We start from the raw sequence: 22,950 nt of genomic DNA, 5'->3' as shown, positions 1-22,950 counted from the left end.
CGAGTCTCTGGGAGAACCACTACCAAAGGGAGGACAGCAGCTTAGCTGCTTCCAGGAGGAGAGAAGCAGGAGAAGCATTACCTGCCCCTCCCCCACTCGCAGTACCTCCGGGCCCCATCCGCGGCACCCCCACCCCCCCTCCACCACCTACGGTTGCTCCGGACCCCTCCCCCACCTGAAACACCCCCGCACTCACCCCTCCCCCACCCACGGCACCCCCTGCAACCGCTCCTCCCCCACCCGCGGTGGCTCCGGACCCCCTCCCCCACCCGCGGCACCATCGCACCAGCCCCTCCCTCACCCGTGTCTCCCCCGCACCCACCACTCCCCCAACCACAGCACCTACTAGGTGATTCATCAGGCCCTGCGTGCACTGTTCAAAGGGCTACGACCCCTTAACCATTGCACGCCATTTGTCCATGCAATATTTAACCACTCACACAATTATGATTGGAGGTAATACTCCATATAATTAAAATATTGCACGCCACAAGGGCATGCAAGGGTTAAGGGGGCGTAGCCCCTTACGACGGTGTGAAGAGCACCTGTAGGGCGCGATGAGTCACCTAGTGATACAATATCTATGGAAGAAGAAGAAGAAAGAAGAAAGAAGAAGAAGAAGAAGAAGAATTTTCCAGCAGAGACCATTCATTAACTTCTACATCCAAACAAAAAAAGACATTTTGTTATTTAATACCATTTATATTGCAGTCCCAGAAATATGTAAAGCTGTTAAGACACACTGTTGCTGTTATCCCTTCCCTGAAAAGTCTTTATTTTGAACAGGTGCTACAATAAAAATGACGGGGGCACCTGTTCTTGAGTTTAAAGTATTACAGTGGCATGAAGCAAGACTTATTTTGGTGTCTGGTGTGGTGTCTAATTAAACTGGCACTGTTAGGAGGAATGCAGTCTGGGAGCCAGTCAGGGTAGAATGGAGATAATACTTCTGGTAATTCTTCTATACACTATGAACAAGGCTGGCCGGCGGTCATAGTAATGACTGCTGCTGACAGGATGCTCTGGGCTCCGCTCTGTGTCATTCACTACCTATCTTTAGTTTACTATTATAAAAACACAGACGTCCTGTATGTGTATCTATGTATCTATCTATCTATCTATCTATCTATCTATCTATCTATCTATCTATCTATCTATCTATCTATCTATCTATCTATCTATCTATCTATCTATCTTTATATATAGAATAGAATATGTTGCCTGTAATCAAACTTACTGCTGATTGGCAAGCTGTCCTTTTCCCTTCGTCCTGGTTGGTCTAACTTCATGTCACCGATGCTACTATTGGTTAGCCTTCCCCGTGTACTGGATTGGATAAATGGTCGACTGTATAACTCTAATTGGATACATCTGTAACATTGTTTCAGCTGCTCCGGCTACAGCCTTTGCTTCTTTCCAGCGGTCTCATTGGCTTAGACGCAGGCTTCTCCCCACCCACCGTGCTTCCGATTGGCCGCTGGTTTTCCCCTGCACTAGACTGGCGATTGGGGTGAGCTAGGCATATGCGCGCTCCCGTCTTCGCTATAACCACGGCGCGCCCCCGCTCTCTTTCTCGCTCTCACCCTGCTGTCGTGTGCGCGCAGCGCGTCCACGCCTCATATCCTCCTCCCCCCTCCGCTTCTCTCTCCCTGGACTCTCTCCCCAGTATATCTATTTTTATTTATTTATTTGTAATTACCATTTTTTAATGAGGCGTTAGCAAACTCCTCTCCCCTTCCTTGTCTCCTTCATCGGCCTCTCCCCCCACGCAGGAAAATAATTTCTTCCACTGTGGGCACCCACCTCTGTGACAGCCTGTGAGCCGGTAAGAGTGGGCTTTATTCCATGTATTCCACTGTCAGGAGCTGGATTGTGGGGCAGAGCTGGGTGGGGAGGTTACCCCGAGGGAGGGGATCATAGGAGCCACCCCTGGGGTCCAGGCCATGGTATCACCCCGATGGTGTCAGGGTACCAGGGCTTATTATTCATATAATTATTGTTATTTATGGGCTGGCACAGGGTGATGGTGAAGGAGGCCCTGGTGTATAAAATGCAGGTGCCCACGGGTCCTTTTTTTTTTTTTTTTTTAATGGATTGCAGTGCAAGGTGGTGATTAAGGGTTGTACACCCCATAGTGGTTGTTGGGGGGACCCCTGCATGGTGGGTGGGACCCCAGCATTTGAGGTGCCTATTATTCCCCTATAAAAAGGAGCCCCTCCCCCTTCCTTTATTCACACCATCCCTGCTATTGGTGAGTAGTGGGAGATATCAGTCAGTGGATGCCCCTACAATTGTTTATTTTGTCATCCTATTATGTTTTAGCTGAATTGAAGGGAGAATAAATGGATATACTGTACAGTAATTCACGTGTTGCTGCTGATAGGCCTCCCTGCAATGTTATAGGATTAACCCTTTCATAAATGGAATAAGTTAATAAAAATGTCTCATTACTGGGCTGTAAATGCTCTTATGTATTTTTAGTTTAATAAGAGAAGGAAAAAATGTTTACAATTTCTTATAATCCTATTCTGTTTGCCAGCAGTGCAGCTGCTTTCTACATATCCGTGAAGGCAAGGCCATTAAAATTGCAGCTTTGCGAAATATGTCCACTTAGTATTCTTATTTTCTAATTATTTTGTTGCCAATGCATTGAGGGAAAAAAAAAAAAAAAAAGTGCAATGTGTGCCTTATGACAGAGGGTTTCCAGAATGGCAGTGGCATGAATAACATACACGTGCCTCTTTTTCATGACCTGAAATTGTTTGATTGTGATGTCATGCAGTGTGTGTATGGCACATAGGGTATTTAAAGGCTAGGTGGTCCTTCAAGCTTAAGCATGAGAACAAGGCATTGAGCACCTCTCTGGCATAAGTTCATATTATACAACAAGAGCTCGCAGTGCAGCGCCACCTTTTATCTTCACTGCAGTGCACAAAGTTGTGTTTTACAGCAAGGTCCCACACTATCCAGTCCTGGTGCTGTCAGGTGTGAATAGATGCTGAATTACTTTCAGGCAACTATGTAGTTTGAAAACAATGTTCCAACTTGTGTCGTCACCGGAACATTCTCAATTCAGCAGTCCGTGATCCATTGTAAAAAAAAAAAAAACTGCATGTGAGAAATTCTGTGAACTTTCTGGATATTTGCATATAAGCTACTTCTCAGATATAGCTGTTATTTTATATTGTATGGTGCTTTGATCTGGTTTAGAGTTTGGTCCTGAAGTGGGTAATCTACAGTTTAGGTTTTCAGTATAGGGTAGATTTGTGTATCAGCTGAAAATAAATTCCACCAACAAACTGAATTGTTTTTAGATAACGTTTTCTATAAACCATGGTAGTTGAGCATCTATCATTTTTGATAAATTAAGTGGGAGGTAGACAGGTGTAATCTTCTGACAGTGCAAAATGTAGGGCTTGTACACACCTGCCTGCAGTAAATGTACTTTTCAGCTGCTAACATTCAGATTTTACATTATGGATATGATGAATTGTTTGTGTATATGCCCACTGGTGCGCTTTAATAGACATACTGTAAGTAAGAAAGTAACATATCGGAAGGACATTGCAAAACTTATCTGCTTTTGGTACCTTTTTTGAGGTAATCAATTCATTTTCTCATGAGCAGAGCCACATACCCATATTTTTATTTTATTTTATTTTTCTACTGTCTTCATTATGACCCATTTATGTGTGGTTGTGTTTTTTTTTTTTTTATTATTTATTTATTTTAAATCTACAATAATACTACATGGAAATAAATTCTTTATAGGTACGCACAAAGATGTAACAAGTGTGTACGGGGTGGATGAATAAGTTTTGAAGTGAGACAGTGCTGAATGAGCCCCGTTTATAAGAACTCTAATGGAAGAGGGAAATTCAGGAACATTTGAAACCGTGCTGGTGATTGTTGGTTAGGGTGGTAAGAGTACTGGTGAGTGGACAGTATACAAGGTAGATATAGGGAGGCCAATCCCGGGATCGGGATTTAGGCCCAAAAACAGCCGGGATTCAATCCTCGGATTGGACGCTCCAATCCCGGGGATTGAGGGATTAGCGTTGATGCTGCCCGGCTTCCTCCTCCCTACTCCGCAGCGTGATGTGCAGTGAGAGGTCACGCTGCGCCGTCACACGTCGCTGTGAGCCGTTGGGAGAAAGTAGATGGCTTTTCCCACCCGCTCGCCCTCTGTGTATGGTGAGTTATGTGGGCAGGGTGGGGCGGCGACACAGGGAAACACCAATTGCGGGGATTCCGGGATTGACCATTTTTCAATCCCAATACCCGGGATTGAAAAAATGTCTCTGGATTGGCCTCCCTAGGTAGAGATGAAGGAGATTTGATTTGCAGCGCTTCTTATGGTGTTTGATCTATGGCAAAATAAACCACTTCAAGATGCACTGGCAATTGTTGCTCTGGTCAGTGTGACTCGTTGGGAGCATACAGTGGCATTGGTGGCACAGTGTTTAATGTTGCCGGTCTCATGGATTTGATTAAGGTTAGCACTCTATAGGTGCCAATTGAATTGTTGCACCCCCCACCCTCCTCCCCACTGGGCATCTATGTTAATGGGTGTGTATCGGAGCTATTCAATTGTTTCTTCAATCAGATGCCCATTAGCATTTTATGTGGCTGATGGCTCTGGGTTTAGCCGCGCAAAGCAGAAATGTGTGTGTGCCGCGGGTTATGTAGCTCCCAGTCCTGGTGATTGTAATGTGCTTACCCCTCAATTTGTTATCACTAATTGTCTGTATGGTTTTAGGTACAGTATAACCTACACAGGAAGGTGATATATGAGACAATAGCTTTTATAGTTGACCAGTGTAATTTATAAAGTATAGTATATACCAGATCGTGGATGAAATAATTGTGGCAACTGTATTTTTTAAAAGTGCTAAGCTCCGTTTATTTAGGCAATTTAGTCCAGTATTGTCCATATCATTTCTCAATGTCACCCTTTCTTAATGCGGCGTCCCGCATGCAAGTTTCACCAGATTCTACTTGGTACAGTCTTTTGAGTACTCAATTGCTTCTGCAGTAATACTGTAAAAGGTACTTGAGTCTTCACGGTGTGGAGCACTCAATGTTCATTCATATGGTACACAGACACAGTGGTTTCCTCCGGACTGGCTTTCTCCTCTCACCCTGGCTGTCCGTGGTGCGTCCTGCTTCGGACGTTCCCCCGTGCGCCAGTCGGTTCGATTGAGCAGCCTGTCTGAGGCAAGGGAGTCCGGGGGGCGCTCTACGGAGCTGCTCACCAGGCTAATCCCGCCTCATACGGACACTCGCCTGTTGTCTTTTCCCGATGATGACCCGAGTTCCGACACCGACTTCTTCCTCCGTTCCTCGTCCTGCGGTTCCTTAGTTACGAGCGCGCTCTCTGAATGTCCGGGTCACGTGACCAGTTCTTTCATGGATCGTCTCGTCCCCTCTGCTCCGTGCGGCAATGATAAATGAAATGTGGATAATAAAATCAGTGGTGCCCCCAACGCGTTTCAGCCTCTGTCAGGCCTTCCTCTGGGAGAATGGTGTATTCAATTAGTGAATTGTTCTGATTTTTAAAGGGTGAATGGAATGTCTTTTCCGGTCATGTGGTCTTCATATGCTGCTCCTATTGGTCTAGACTCCTTTCTATTTAGTGTATAGGATAACCTGATTGATCTGATTGTTCTAAAGGGTCCTGATTAAATATTTATCCCTTTATCTAAAAGTCTAATTTCCCTTTAAATTGATAAATAAGAATTGCTGATGTTGATAGATGTACACACAATTAGGACCACACAAGCAAGAACAAGAATTTAAGAACCTTTCAGAACTGACAGCACAAAGAATATTAAAACGAGAAAATCAATTAATAGAAATCAAAAAGAGAAAAATCCTTAGAGACAAATTCGGGGTTAATAGATCACGTGTACCAAAGAAAAAATCAAAACAACCACTACTTGAGAAACCTAGAACAGCACCCACTTTTGCACCTAAACAGTACAACCAAACAAATTCCATCTACAAGAAACTTAACCTTACATACCAGCAATACATGTCAAAAATACACCAAATAGATGAGAACAAGAATATAGGGAATCATCTTAATCAGTCGCTTGACTCCTCAGAGGAAGGTACAGAATTAGAGGTTTCATTTTCCATACATGAAATAGAGGAAGATGTGGATTACGAAAGTCTAGCCAGATTATCTCTGGAGACAGGGTGGGCCGATAGAATCAAGCGAGTGGTTTCATCACAGAAAGGGCACGCACTCAACAGGTGCAAGATCAACCAAGCACTACTCAATTAATACTAGATAAAAGTATATTAACATCATTTACTAGCAAACAAGTAGACACAGAATTGACACAAACATGTGCATCAAATCATTTTTTAGGGGTCACCAACTCGGAGGGACGCCACACGAACAACAACAATACACCCACCAAAAAAATGAAAAGAAAGTTAGAAGAACTAGGCGAGGAGTCAGAGGGGGAGAAAAGAACAAAAACAGACAACAAATAGTGGTAGAGGAACTAGGCAAAGGAATCTTTAACCTAAGTGATACACAATTAACCAACAGTGATCTAAAACTTTTAGATAAAGGTTTGAAATTCGCACCCACAAACAAAATGGATAAATTCAACACCTATCTCGACCTTCACAAATTTGCACGCAAACTGACATTGAAAAAATATTTTGCAACCACAACACCTGCAGCGGTAAGAAACCATACTGAACCAGACCAATACAGACACAGTCAACTCAAACCACAATCCACATTCTACCCAAGTCACTTGAAGGGCACACAAATTGATGCGTTCATTAAAATGGTAGAAAGAGACATTGAAAAACTTGATGTAACCAAATCCTCAAATAACTTGACTAGACAGGAAAAGAAAGCCCTACAAGAATTACAAGAGAACAACTCCATAGTAGTAAAACCGGCAGACAAAGGTGGTGGAATAGTCTTGCTTAATAAAACAGACTATATTAAAGAAGCTAATCGCATATTAGATGATACAAATACATATCAGAAATTGCAAAGAGATCCAACAGTAACATTTCAAAAAGAACTAGACATTCACCTACAAAAAGGAGCAGATCAGGGGATTCTCAATAAATTTGAACATCAGTACATACAAACTCAACACCCAATTATTCCGGGTTTTTATTACCTTCCAAAAATGCACAAAGACACACAAAATCCACCAGGTAGACCAATTATATCGGGGATAGGTTCCTTGACATCTCAGTTATCAGAATATTTGGACACATTCTTGCAACCCTATGTGCAGAAACAAAGATCCTATCTACGAGACACCAATCATATACTTAAGAAATTACAAGGAATAGAGTGGAAAGAAGACATGTGGCTAGTCACTTCTGATGTCACATGACTATATTCAATAATTGACCACGACCAAGGGACGGAAAGTATTAAATACCATCTAGATCAAGACACAGGTCTGACAGAGGTACAACGACAATTCATCATCGACAGTATTATCTACATCCTTAAACATAATTATGTGTGGTTTGGAGGCACCTTTTACCTCCAGACCACGGGGACAGCGATGGGCACGAGATTCGCCCCGAGTTACGCCAACCTCTTCATGAGCTGGTGGGAGGACCGGTTCGTGTGGGGGGGGCGGGGCTTGGGGCGAGTCTCGTGCTCTGGACCAGATTCATAGACGACATTTTTTTCATATGGCAAGGAGAGGAGGACACACTGAATGGATTTATAGAGTATATGAATAGGAACAGCAACAACCTTAAATTTACCACTACCTACAGTAAGACCAATGTCGGTTTCCTAGATTTAAACATTTTTGTAGAGGGAGGCAATATACATACAAAAACCTTCAAGAAAAACGTGGATGTAAATAGCTACATCTTATCAACAAGTGGACACCATCCCAGTTGGTTAGAGTCAATTCCAAAAGGACAATTTACCAGGCTCAGGAGAAATTGTTCTAAGAAATCAGATTATACAATTCAAGGAGAAGAATTAATTACAGAATTCAGAGAAAGAAAGTATAAGGAGGACAGTATACAACAGGCATACCAACAGGTGGGGGAAACAGATAGAAGACAGTTACTCGAGTATAGAGATAAGAAAGACAAAAAACATTTGGAGGAAGTTCTATTCATCACGGAATACACACAACAAGCCAAATCTATACAGCACATACTCAAGAAACACTGGCCACTTCTCATAGAAGATGAAATTCTGAACGACATTTTAGACACAAAACCAAAAGTCATCTTTAGGAAAGCACCAGATCTAAAGAAGAAACTGGTACATAGTCCTCTACAACCAGCTACATTGATACAAACACACATCAATCAATCCAAACCCAGAACAGGTTTCTACTATTGTGGGACCTGTTTGGGATGCAGAAATGGAGGACCGCAGAGCACCAAACCAGTAAACGGCTTCAGTTCCACCAACACACATAAAGTATATAATATCAAGGACAGACTGACATGCAATAGCAAAGGGGTTATTTACATATTAGAATGTGGATGCAAAAAAACAATACATAGGACGAACCACGCGCCCATTGAAAACCAGAATTAGTGAACATATTCGTAATATCAAAAGGGGACTGGAGGAACACAATTTATCAAAACACTTTAAAGATCACCATGAGAGTAACTCGAAATCATTAAAATTCATAGGGATACAGGAGGTTCACCCTAATTGGAGGGGAGGTGACTTTATTGAAAAAATCAATAAAATAGAACTAAGGTGGATGTATGAAATGAAGACACTGGCCCCTTTTGGACTAAATAAAGATAATGAAGTGAAATCAGTTATTTGTAAAAAATGAACATATCTGTCACTTTCAAGATAGGATTCCCTAACATTTAATCCAGATTTGGCATTTGTGCATAACCTATATACATCTATCAACATCAGCAATTCTTATTTATCAATTTAAAGGGAAATTAGACTTTTAGATAAAGGGATAAATATTTAATCAGGACCCTTTAGAACAATCAGATCAATCAGGTTATCCTATACACTAAATAGAAAGGAGTCTAGACCAATAGGAGCAGCATATGAAGACCACATGACCGGAAAAGACATTCCATTCACCCTTTAAAAATCAGAACAATTCACTAATTGAATACACCATTCTCCCAGAGGAAGGCCTGACAGAGGCTGAAACGCGTTGTAGGCACCACTGATTTTATTATCCACATTTCATTTATCATTGCCGCACGGAGCAGAGGGGACGAGACGATCCATGAAAGAACTGGTCACGTGACCCGGACATTCAGAGAGCGCGCTCGTAACTAAGCAACCGCAGGACGAGGAACGGAGGAAGAAGTCGGTGTCGGAACTCGGGTCATCATCGGGAAAAGACAACAGGTGAGTGTCCGTATGAGGCGGGGTTAGGCTGGTGAGCAGCTCCGTAGAGCGCCCCCCGGACTCCCTTGCCTCAGACAGGCTGCTCAATCGAACCGACTGGCGCACGGGCAACGTCCGAAGCAGGACGCACCACGGACAGCCAGGGTGAGAGGAGAAAGCCAGTCCGGAGGAAACCACTGTGTCTGTGTACCATATGAATGAACATTGAGTGCTCCACACCGTGAAGACTCAAGTACCTTTTACAGTATTACTGCAGAAGCAATTGAGTACTCAAAAGACTGTACCAAGTAGAATCTGGTGAAACTTGCATGCGGGACGCCGCATTAAGAAAGGGTGACATTGAGAAATGATATGGACAATACTGGACTAAATTGCCTAAATAAACGGAGCTTAGCACTTTTAAAAAATACAGTTGCCACATAATTATTTCATCCACGATCTGGTATATACTATACTTTATAAATTACACTGGTCAACTATAAAAGCTATTGTCTCATATATCACCTTCCTGTGTAGGTTATACTGTACCTAAAACCATACAGACAATTAGTGATAACAAATTGAGGGGTAAGCACATTACAATCACCAGGATTGAGCGCAGCACAAATTTGTATTTTTTGTTTCTATTTGGAGGTTGGTCACCTTTAAGTGCGGCAGCTTATCCGAACAAAAAGGGACTCAGTGCGCAGTTAAGCAAACACATTTTGATATGTAGCTCCCAGGCCAAGTTTACCCAGAGCTATTCAACTGACTACTTTCCTTGCAGCACTTAAGTTTTGGAGATGCCATTTACTGCAACTAATGCCCGGGAGTTAGACGTGGTAAACTCCATTTTCTGCCCTGAGGCACTAGTTAGTGTGGATTTCTGCTACACCTAAGGATGGTGCAAGCAGAAATCTGCTAGTAATGGATTTACAGCCTGGGCAATTGAATAGTTCCAGGTACTTAACATGGAAGCTCTATCTCCACAAATATAATTGAATTCTCCGCTTTCTGTGTACAGTTTGTATAAGTTTCCTTCCTCAATTCAGAAACATACTAGTAGGTTAATTGGCTACTGACAAGAAAGGTCCATAGGATTGGTGTGTGCTTGTATGTGAGGAATTGCTGCAAGCTCTTCTGGGACAGGGACTGTTGGGAATGATTACATATTATCTTACAGTGGTTCCTAATATTATGGTGCTCTATAAATAATAATCGCACATTATCACAGTGCACAAGACCTTAATATGTTGGTTATGGGCCTTATTCAGCATGGATCATAGATGAGATGTGATCACATTCTCCTGATCCGTGGACCACTGCGCAGGCCCAGTTCTGCACGTGTGCTGGCCGGGAGATGCGATCGTATTGCATTGATGCAAACGCCTCTGTGTGAATGACGGGCAGAGGCGTTGCAGGGGTGTGGTGGGTGGGTCTGGGCTGTTTTCTTGGTGGCAGCATAATGTCACACGTGGCCGCTGCAACAGAAAAGATGGTTGCGCTGCACCTGCCTTTGCAGCCAGTCTGCGCAGGCAGTGGGCTTCCCTTGTTCTGTGGGATCTGCGATGCAATTGGATTGCGATTGCATCGCTTGCGGCCATTAGCATGCTGGACTGGCCCCAACATGCAATTACTAGCTGTTGCAGTTTTGCTATATTAGACAAACTGCAACTGATGCTGGATAAGGTGCTATGGGGCAGATTTATTAAGCCCGAAGAAGGGATAAAGCAGTGATACGTGCAAGGTAATGACGCACCAGCCAATTGGCTCCTAACACCCCTTTCACTCGCACAAATAACTCAATATCGACTCGGTACATTGCTGGGTCGACACGGGTCAGTGTGCGGTGTGAAAGGGCCATGTCTGAATTCTTGGGGCGTCTGACCCGGTAATTCAACCTGGGTAATAAGAAAGGTTATTCCCGGGTTGAATACCTGGTCATGCGCAGGGTCAATGGGTTGCTGGGTCGATGCGACCCCGGTACCCATTCACAGCATAGGGAGAGGCGGGGATGAGCTCATCTCCTTGCGCCACCTCTACCTCCGCCCCCAATGACTGCTCCGCCCCCCCACCGCTATGGCAACGTTTCCAATTCCCGGGTGGGATCCGGCATTGGAGATGCGAAAGGGGTATAACTAATTTTTCAAATCCGTAAAGATTGGCTTGTGCGTTAACACCTTGCACTTGTCACTTTATCCCTTCTCCAGGCTTAATACGTATGCCCCTATTTCCCTTCACACTTACTATATTCTGTATTCAATTCAACTTTATTGTAATTAACAATTTACATGCATGAACTGTCAACAAAATGAAAATCATAAAAGCCTGTGGACGTGTATCAACCTAGGATTTTGGTATGTGGACCCTGATCTTTACCAGGGTGGACTGAGGCTTGGGAATTTGCCGATTTAATAGACCCAGCAAATTCCTGGGTTGCATGTGTGAAATATGTATTAGTCAATTCAGCTTGTCCTTATAACACAAATATTTTTTTATTTTAATTGTTTTGAGATTTTCAGGGGGAAAGGAGGTATAGAAGGCAAAAAGGGAGGGGGTTGGGTACAGCATGGCCAGTGTTATTGATAATACTATAGGAAAGAATAAAGCCTTCTCGAGAACATTTTACAATGAGAGACTACAGCCAGTTATGTTACATTCTGAGCACACTGTGTATGAATTGCTCAAAATAGGGTGAAGGTATGCGATTGTGGAGACCAAAGGCTTCCCAAGAATCCTAGACACCAGACCAAAGCAACCCAAGTATTCAAGACCATAGCTAAAACAGTGACCTTGCAGCCAATGGAATGAGCTTGGGAAATAAATTGATCATTATTTATTATTTTGTGTATGGCAAATCATATTGGACAGATAACTAGAATGCATGATGGAGGCTTGGGCAGAGCTCAGACTTATTTATTTATTTCTATAGCGTGCACACATACTCTGAACTAATGAGGCCATGGGAATTCAGTAACGGACCCTGCACTATGGGGGTAATTGTGAGTTGATCGCAGCAGGAATTTTGTTAGCAGTTGGGCAAAACCATGTGCACTGCAGGAAGGGCAGATATAACATGTGCAGAGAGTTAGATTTGGGTGTGGTGTGTTCAATCTGCATTCTAAATTGCAGTGTAAAAATAAAGCAGCCAGTGTTTACCCTGCACAGAAACAAAATAACCCACCCAAATCTAACTCTCTCTGCAAATGTTATTTCTCTGACGTCCTAGTGGATGCTGGGAACTCCGTAAGGACCATGGGGAATAGACTGGCTCCGCAGGAGACTAGGCACTCTATAAGAAAGATTTGGTACTATCTGGTGTGCACTGGCTCCTCCCTCTATGCCCCTCCTCCAGACCTCAGTTAGATTTCTGTGCCCGGCCCGAGCTGGTTGCACACTAGGAGCTCTCCTGAGCTTCTAGAAAGAAAGTTTAAATTAGGTTTTTTATTTTACAGTGAGACCTGCTGGCAACAGGCTCACTGCATCGAGGGACTAAGGGGAGAAGAAGCGAACCTACCTGCTTGCAGCTAGCTTGGGCTTCTTAGGCTACTGGACACCATTAGCTCCAGAGGGATCGACCGCAGGACCCGTCCTTGGTGTTCGTTCCCGGAGCCGCGCCGCCGTCCTCCTTACAGAGCCAGAAGCATGAAGATGGTCCGGAAAATCGGCGGCAGAAGACTTCAGTCTTCACCAAGGTAGCGCACAGCACTGCAGCTGTGCGCCATTGCTCCTCATACACACTTCACACTCCGGTCACTGAGGGTGCAGGGCGCTGGGGGGGGGGCGCCCTGAGCAGCAATAAAAACACCTTGGCTGGCAAAATAGCCACAATATATAGCCCCAGAGGCTATATATGTGGTAATTACCCCTGCCAGAATACAGAAAAAAGCGGGAGAAAAGTCCGCCGAAAAAGGGGCGGAGCGATCTCCCTCAGCACACCGGCGCCATTTTCTCTTCACAGTGTAGCTGGAAGACAGCTCCCCAGGCTCTCCCCTGTAGTTTTCAGGCTCAAAGGGTTAAAAAGAGAGGGGGGGCACAAAATTTAGGCGCAATATTGTTTATACAAGCAGCTATTGGGGAAAATTCACTCAGTGATAGTGTTTATCCCTACATTATATAGCGCTCCGGTGTGTGCTGGCATACTCTCTCTCTGTCTCCCCAAAGGGCTGTGTGGGGTCCTGTCCTCAGTCAGAGCATTCCCTGTGTGTGTGCGGTGTGTCGGTACGGCTGTGTCGACATGTTTGATGAGGAGGCTTATGTGGAGGCGGAGCAGATGCCGATAAATGAGATGTCGCCCCCTGTGGGCCGACACCAGAGTGGATGGATAGGTGGAAGGTATTAACCGACAGTGTCAACTCCTTACATAAAAGGCTGGATGACGTAACAGCTATGGGACAGCCGGCTTTTCAGCCCGCGCCTGCCCAGGCGTCTCAAAGGCCATCAGGGGCTTAAAAACGCCCGCTCCCTCAGATAGCAGACACAGATGTCGACACGGAGTCTGACTCCAGTGTCGACGAGGTTGAGACATATACACAATCCACTAGGAACATCCGTTACATGATCCCGGCAATAAAAAATGTGTTACACATTTCTGACATTAACCCAAGTACCACTAAAAACAAAAAAAGGGTTTTATGTGTGGGGAGAAAAAGCAGGCAGTGTTTTGTTCCCCCATCAAATGAGTGAATGAGGTGTGAAAAAGCGTGGGTTCCCCCGATAAGAAACTGGTAATTTCTAAAAAGTTACTGATGGCGTACCCTTTCCCGTCAGAGGATAAGTTACGCTGGGAGATATCCCCTAGGGTGGATAAGGCGCTCACACGTTTGTCAAAAAAAGGTGGCACTGCCGTCTTAGGATACGGCCACTTTGAAGGTACCTGCTGATAAATAGCAGGAGGCTATCCTGAAGTCTGTATTTACACACTCAGGTACTAGACTGAGACCTGCAGATAGTGCTGCTGCAGCGTGGTCTGTAACCCTTTCAAACAGGGATACTATTTTGCGAACATAAGACGTCGTCTTATATATGAGGGATGCACAGAGGGATATTTTGCCGGCTGGCATCCAGAATTATTGCAATGTCCATTCTGTCAGGAGGGTATTAGAGACCCGACACTGGACAGGTGATGCTGACTTTAAAAGGCACATAGAGCCTTATAAGGGTGAGGAATTGTTTGGGGATGGTCTCTGGGACCTCGTATCCACAGCAACAGCTGGGATGAAATTTTTTTACCTCAGGTTTCCTCACAGCCTAAAAAAAGCACTGTATTATCAGGTACAGTCCTTTCGGCTTCAGAAAAGCAAGCGGGTCAACGGCGCTTCCTTTCTGCACAGAGACGAGGGAAGAAGGAAAAAAGCTGCACCAGTCAGCCAGTTCCCAGAATCAAAATTCTTCCCCCGCTTCCTCTGAGTCCACCGCATGACGCGGGGGCTCCACAGGCGTAGCCAGTTACGGTGGGGGGCCGCCTCAAAAATTTCAGCGATCAGTGGGCTCGCTCACAGGTGGATCCCTGGATCCTTCAAGTAGTATCTCAGGGGTACAAGCTGGAATTCGAGGCGTCTCCCCCCCGCCGTTTCCTCAAATCTGCCTTGCCGACAACTCCCTCAGGCAGGGAGGCTGTGCTAGAGGCAATTCACAAGCTGTATTCCCAGCAGGTGATAGTCAAGGTGCCCCTACTTCAACAAGGACGGGGTTACTATTCCACACTGTTTGTGGTACCGAAACCGGACGGTTCGGTGAGACCCATTTTAAATTTGAAATCCTTGAACACATAATTAAAAAAATTCAAGTTCAAGATGGAATCGCTCAGGGCGGTTATTGCAAGCCTGGAGGAGGGGGATTACATGGTATCCCTGGACATCAAGGATGCTTACCTACATGTCCCCATTTACCATCCTCACCAGGAGTACCTCAGATTTGTGGTACAGGATTGCCATTACCAATTCCAAACACTGCCGTTTGGACTGTCCACGGCACCGAGGGTCTTTACCAAGGTAATGGCAGAAATGATGATACTCCTTCGAAAAAAGGGAGTTTTAATTATTCCGTATTTGGACGATCTCCTTATAAAGGCGAGGTCCAAGGAGCAGTTGTTGGTCGGAGTAGCACTATCTCGGGAAGTGCTACAACAGCACGGATGGATTCTATACATTCCAAAGTCACAGCTGGTTCCTACCACACGCCTACTGTTCCTGGGGATGGTTCTGGACACAGAACAGAAAAAAGTGTTTCTCCAGCAGGAGAAAGCCAAGGAGCTGTCATCTCTAGTCAGAGACCTCCTGAAACCAAAACAGGTATCGGTGCATCACTGCACACGAGTCCTGGGAAAAATGGTAGCTTCTTACGAAGCAGAATTCCATTCTGCAGGTTCCATGCAAGAACCTTTCAGTGGGACCTCTTGGACAAGTGGTCGGGATCGCATCTTCAGATGCATCGGCTGATAACCCTGTCTCCAAGGACCAGGGTATCTCTACTGTGGTGGCTGCAGAGTGCTCATCTTCAAGAGGGCCGCAGATTCGGCATACAGGACTGGGTCCTGGTAACCACGGATGCCAGCCTTCGAGGCTGGGGGGCAGTCACACAGGGAAGAAATTTCCAAGGACTTTGGTCAAGTCAGGAGTCGTCCCTACACATAAATGTTCTGGAACTGAGCGCCATTTACAATGCCCTAAGTCTGGCAAGGCCTCTGCTTCAAAACCAGCCGGTAATGATCCAATCAGACAACATCACGGCAGTCGCCCATGTAAACCGACAGGGCGGCACAAGAAGCAGGATGGCGATGGCAGAAGCCACAAGGATTCTCCGATGGGCGGAAAATCACGTCTTAGCACTGTCAGCAGTATTAATTCCGGGAGTGGACAACTGGGAAGCAGACTTCCTCAGCAGACACGACCTACACCCGGGAGAGTGGGGACTTCATCCAGAAGTCTTCCAACTGTTGGTAAACCGTTGGGAAAGGCCACAGGTGGACATGATGGCGTCCCGCCTAAACAAAAAACTAGATATTGCGCCAGGTCAAGGGACCCTCAGGCAATCGCTGTGGACGCTCTAGTGACACCGTGGGTGTACCAGTCGGTTTATGTATTCCCTCCTCTGCCTCTCATACCAAAGGTACTGAGAATAATAAGAAAACGAGGAGTAAGAACGATACTCGTGGTTCCGGATGGGCCAAGAAGAGCTTGGTACCCAGAACTTCAAGAAATGATATCAGAGGACCCATGGCCTCTACCGCTCAGACAGGATCTGCTACAGCAGGGGCCCTGTCTGTTTCAAGACTTACCGCGGCTGCGTTTGACGGCATGGCGGTTGAATTCCGGATCCTAAAGGAAAAGGGCATTCCGGAGGAAGTCATTCCTACGCTGATAAAAGCCAGGAAAGAAGTAACCGCAAACCATTATCACCGTATTTGGCGAAAATATGTTGCGTGGTGTGAGGCCAGGAAGGCCCCAACAGAGGAATTTCAGCTGGGTCGTTTTCTGCACTTCCTACAGTCAGGAGTGACTATGGGCCTAAACTTGGGTTCCATTAAGGTCCAGATTTCGCCTCTGTCGATTTTCTTCCAGAAAGAACTGGCTTCACTGCCTGGAGTTCAGACATTTGTAAAGGGAGTGCTACATATTCAGCCCCCTTTTGTGCCTCCTGTGGCACCTTGGGATCTCAACGTGGTGTTGAGTTTCCTAAAATCACATTGGTTTGAGCCACTTAAAACTGTGGATTTGAAATATCTCACGTGGAAAGTGGTCATGTTATTGGCCTTGGCTTCGGCCAGGCGTGTGTCAGAATTGGCAGCTTTGTCATGTAAAAGCCCTTATCTGATTTTCCATATGGATAGGGCAGAATTGAGGACTCGTCCCCAGTTTCTCCCTAAGGTGGTATCAGCTTTTCACTTGAACCAACCTATTGTAGTGCCTGCGGCTACTAGGGACTTGGAAGATTCCAAGTTACTGGACGTAGTCAGGGCCTTAAAAATTTATATTTCCAGGACGGCTGGAGTCAGGAAAACTGACTCGCTTTTTATCCTGTAGGCACCCAACAAAATAGGTGCTCCTGCTTCTAAGCAGACTATTGCTCGCTGAATTTGTAGCACAATTCAGCTGGAGCATTCTGCGGCTGGATTGCCGCATCCTAAATCAGTAAAAGCCCATTCCACGAGGAAAGTGGGCTCATCTTGGGCGGCTGCCCGAGGGGTCTCGGCTTTCCAACTTTGCCGAGCTGCAACTTGGTCAGGGGCAAACACGTTTGCTAAATTCTACAAATTTGATACCCTGGCTGAGGAGGACCTTGAGTTCTCTCATTCGGTGCTGCAGAGTCATCCGCACTCTCCCGCCCGTTTGGGAGCTTTGGTATAATCCCCATGGTCCTTACGGAGTTCCCAGCATCCACTAGGACGTCAGAGAACATAAGATTTTACTCACCGGTAAATCTATTTCTCGTAGTCCGTAGTGGATGCTGGGCGCCCATCCCAAGTGCGGATTGTCTGCAATACTTGTATATAGTTATTGCCTAACTAAAGGGTTATTGTTGAGCTATCTGTTGAGAGGCTCTGTTATATTTCATACTGTTAACTGGGTATAGTATCACGAGTCATACGGTGTGATTGGTGTGGCTGGTATGAGTCTTACCCTGGATTCAAAATCCTTCCTTATTGTGTCAGCTCTTCCGGGCACAGTATCCTAACTGAGGTCTGGAGGAGGGGCATAGAGGGAGGAGCCAGTGCACACCAGATACAGGTTGAGTCTCCCTTATCCAAAATGCTCGGGACCAGAGGTATTTTGGATATGGGATTTTTCCATATTTTGGAATAATTACATACCATAATGAGATATCATGGTGATGGGACCTAAATCTAAGCACAGAATGCATTTATGTTACATATACACCTTATACACACAGCCTGAAGGTAATTTTAGCCAATATTTTTTATAACTTTGTGCATTAAACAAAGTGTGTCTACATTCACACAATTCATTTATGTTTCATATACACCTTATACACACAGCCTGAAGGTCATTTAATACAATATTTTTTATAACTTTGTGTATTAAACAAAGTTTGTGTACACTGAGCCATCAAAAAAACAAAGGTTTCACTATCTCACTCTCACTCAAAAAAGTCCGTATTTCGGAATATTCCGTATTTCGGAATATTTGGATATGGGATACTCAACCTGTAGTACCAAATCTTTCTTATAGAGTGCCCAGTCTCCTGCGGAGCCCGTCTATTCCCCATGGTCCTTACGGAGTTCCCAGCATCCACTACGGACTACGAGAAATAGATTTACCGGTGAGTAAAATCTTATTTTCTGTCCCCCCTGTAGTGCACATGGTTTTGCCCAACTGCTAAAAAAAAAAATCCTGCTGCGATCAACTTGGATTTACCCCCTATATGATGTGTCACTTAAGCAAATGATTAATGGATAGACATTCAATACGTTTTTGATTTTGACAAATAATTGCAAAAGTGTTCATACTGTACACCACCCACATCCCAGAAGATGCCTGTATAGATATATAGGGGTATATGCAATTGCGGTCGAATTCCCGAAAATGTCGAAAAACAGGACATTTTCGGGCAAAAAAAAAAAAAACCACAATGCAATTCAGTACTTTTCGTTAAAAAAACGGCCATTCCAAATTCGACTTTTTGAAATTCGACATTTGTCAAATTCGACATTTCTGCAATGGTACAAATGCGGCATTTCGACAAAAGTATATTCAATTGAAGATTGTAAATTCGACAACAGTGCTTTTAGACAGTAAATTCGTAATTTTCAATCCGCCACACTTTGCTGGCGGAATCAAATAAAATTTTTAAAAACATGTTTTTTTTTTGTGTTTTTTTTTTATTTATTGGTAATAGCATATCTATTTATATTAGAAGGGGTTAGGTACTTGGTTTGTCTATTTAGGAGGCACAAGTATTATTTATATATTTAAAAAATAAAAATAAATAAATATATATATATATTTATTTATTTTTTAATGGAATGGGGTAAAAATCAGGAAAAAAAATGTGTGGGGTCCCCCCTCCTAAGCATAACCAGCCTCTGGCTCTTTGAGCCGGTCCTGGTTGCCAAAATACGGGGAAAAAATGACAGGGGATCCCCCGTATTTTAACAACCAGCACCGGGCTCTGCGCCTGGTCCTGGTGCAAAAAATACGGGGGACAAAAAGAGTAGGGGTCCCCCCCGTATTTTTTGTACCTGCATCGGGCTCCACTAGCTGGACAGATAATGCCACAGCCGGGGGTCACTTTTATACAGCGCCCTGCGGCCATGGCATTAAATACCCAACTAGTCACCCCTGGCCGGGGTACCCTGGAGGAGTGGGGACCTCTTCAATCAAGGGGTCCCCCCCTCAGCCACCCAAGGGCCAGGGGTGAAGCCCGAGGCTGTATCCCCCCCCCCCCCCTCCATCCAAGGGCTGCGGATGGGAGGCTGATAGCCTTGTTGAAAATGTAAGAATATTGGTTTTTTTTTTTTTTGCAGAAGAACTATTTATTTATTTATTTATTAACAGTTTCTTATATAACTACAAGTCCCAGCAAGCCTCCCCCGTAAGCCGGTACTTGGAGAACCACAAGTACCAGCATGCGGGGGGAAAACGGGCCCGCTGGTACCTGTAGTTCTACTGCAAAAAAAATACCCAAATAAAAACAGGACATAGACACCGTGAAAGTATAACTTTATTACATACATGTTGACACGCCGACTCTGGCCACGTCTCCAATGTCGACGTCCGGGGTACCTGAAAATAAAATTATACTCACCTGATCCAGTGTCCGGTTCTTTTATTGTAATCCACGTACTTGGCAAAACAAAAAAACGCATTTACCCGAACCAGACGGACTGAAAGGGGTTCCTTGTTTACACATGGGACCCCTTTCCCCGAATGCAGAGACCCCCCGTGACTCCTGTCACAGAAGGTCCCTTCAGCCAATCAGGAAGCGCCACTTTGTGGCACTCTCCTGATTGGCTTTGCGCGTCTGAGCTGGCAGACAGCGCATCGCACAGCTCCCTCCATTAGTTTCAATGGTGGGAACTTTGCGGTCAGCGGTGGGGTTACCCGCGGTCAGCCGCGGGTAACCCCACCGCGGGTAACCATTTTTCCTTGCAGCTCCATAGTCACCCACCTGCCGGAATTCGACGGTCGAATTTAAAAACGGGCGAAAAAGTGCCGCAATTCGCCCGGAATTGCATATACCCCATAGACTTCAACTGTAGCTCAAGATGATTAGGGGTGATGATTGATTTGTGTATATACAGTCCTGTGAGAAACAAATTACATTGTCTTTATTAACCTGTGTTTTTTACATATCAGGACATAATGAACACTAGATTATAATTAAGCCCTACAATATGAGAATTTCATGTGATGACATAGATAAGAACCCATAAGGTTTATCATTATTGCACAAAAAATAAGACTGCCTACCGAAGTAATTAATATCTGTATGCGTATCAGGTTCTTACAGTACATTATAACTGAGCAATGCTAGCTAACTCTTCCTTACAACACTACTTTGTGTTATTGTAGTCTGAGGGCATTTTTCTATTAAGGTACACCCAATGCATCTCAAAGGGGTAGTGGTCTTGTATTTAACTTGGTCATTCCAAACCCTCATTATCAATTTTTCTAGCATGCTTGGGGACATTGTATGGTTCCTTGGTCCAATTTTGGGCTAGTTTTTATTGGATAGATGGCCTCACGTTTTCCTGTAGAATACGCTAGTATTAAACTTAGTTCATTGTGAAATGACTAAGAACTATGATTTCAGAAGAACCCCAAATGATCATCCCATTTACCCAGGGCCAATGCAAGGTGTATAGGTGCCCTAGGCAAAGCTACACAATGCTGCCCCTGCTCCATCCCGATAACCTCCACCCAACCTCTTGCATACAAACATAACTTAAGGGGTAGTCCAGTAAGGTGTGAGCAGCTCGCAGGGGGTGCATGTCTGCAACAGCACCCAAACTTGCCCCTTCTATTGCTGGACTTGCACATTTTTCCTTGCAGCTCCATTGTCACTGTTGTGACTGCCATACAATACCTACAACATTTTTGTGATCTGTATTCAACCCTGTGTCCTCCATACAACCTAATATTAAGTAACTCAAGAAATTTTAAAAATGTATCGGCGTTATCTCTGTGCTCCAGGAATTCATGTGCCTAGAACGGCCTATGCTACATATATGTTAGAACTATGGATTTTGCACATGTGATTTAAGTATCTGGCAATCGCAAGAGTGCTATTCAATACTCTGCATTGTGACCGTTCGAGTAAAACCCACGTCATGACTGCCAACCTGCGTCAGGTTGGCATACTTGTGCGCATGCTGGTGCGAGGTGCTGTGACAAACTGGGCTGCACACACTGTGGAATGCCCTCCCATGCACTGTAAGACTCCTAGTCTACAGCCTTCAAGCGTTTTCTGAAAACTCACCTCTTCAGGCTAGCTTATCAGATTCCAGAGCCACCCACATAAACTTCATAAACTTTCCTATCTAATTACATTCCCACTGTACAGTCCACACATCCTCACAGACAGTATTTTCTCTCTCTTCACTTTCCCTTCTTCCTGACCCCTGGCTAACATTGCTGAGTGGCCATATCATGCAGCCCACCAAGAACATTTGCAATCTGGTGCACTATTATGCTGTAGATAGGCACTGATACACGAGGATAGGTGCTATTTCCCTATAGACTGTAAGCTTCCGAGCAGGGTCTTCCTACCTCTATTACTGTTATTACCCAGTTCTGTTTTATCACCGTTTCCATTTGTAAAGCGCAACAGAATTTGCTGCGCTATATAAGAAACTTAATAAATACCTCCTCAAAAATTATCACAATCAGCATTATTGTAGCAACCCCATCCCACCTAATTAACTCCTTTTGTAATCATTAATTCCCTTTATATTCACCAATAATTAACCCCCATATCATCAATGAATTGCATTTTTAGCCATTAAGGTGCTGAGAAAAAGAACCCCTTACTAACCCCCAACAAAAACATTAAACAATTAATCTTAACTATATTCCATTAACACCATCACACTCATAACACCCACATAGCTTAAACCCCTTAACTTATTAACGTTCCTGAACTGTTACTCCACAAACCACCCCTCCCGCCTCCACTTACCTGTTGCTGGTCTTCTCACCACTGTCACCCTGCATGCTGTAGCACTCAGTTAGCAGGTTCTGTGCTGCTGTTGAGGAGGTGGAACTCGGGAGCCTCTGCACAGCTGGCTGGTCCCCTCTAGAATGGTGGGAGGTGTGAGCTACAGTTTTGCATCCCCTTTCTGATGTCCTTAAAGTCAATCGTTAAGGACAGGGTTGGGGAGCAGTTGAAAGTCTAAATGGGCATCGAAGTGGGAACGGAGCCTACTCGGGCGAGTAAGGAGAGGACGGACATGGCAGTAGGCTCTAGGTGCCTGCGCAGCACTGACTTCATTACAGCACATGACATATGAGTCATGTGACTGTCGGTGCTCTAACTGGCTTGCCATGGACCAGGAAGCAGGAGCACAGTGGAGGGCTAACTGCGGCTGATAAGATCCACAGCTGCAGCCTATTTAGTGTAAATGTAGTAGACATACTTTTGTTTTGGTT

The 22,950-nt window shown here is 44.7% G+C and overlaps 1 protein-coding gene across 2 annotated transcripts in view; it reads left to right on the top strand.

Annotated features, from left to right (window-relative positions):
- The first annotated feature begins 1,527 nt into the window (after positions 1-1,527).
- R3HDM1 (R3H domain containing 1) overlaps positions 1,528-22,950 on the top strand; it is a 222,315-nt gene continuing 200,892 nt past the window's right edge. For both annotated transcript variants that reach the window (XM_063933761.1, XM_063933760.1), the window contains exon 1: positions 1,528-1,825. The gene's annotated coding sequence lies outside the window, so the exon portion shown is untranslated. The remainder of the gene's footprint in view (positions 1,826-22,950) is intronic.

The sequence above is a fragment of the Pseudophryne corroboree genome, chromosome 7, assembly GCF_028390025.1.
Source record: "Pseudophryne corroboree isolate aPseCor3 chromosome 7, aPseCor3.hap2, whole genome shotgun sequence".
In the NCBI taxonomy this organism is placed as follows: domain Eukaryota; kingdom Metazoa; phylum Chordata; class Amphibia; order Anura; family Myobatrachidae; genus Pseudophryne; species Pseudophryne corroboree.
Note: the sequence above shows the minus strand (reverse complement) of the source record. Positions and strands in the feature narration are given on the sequence as shown.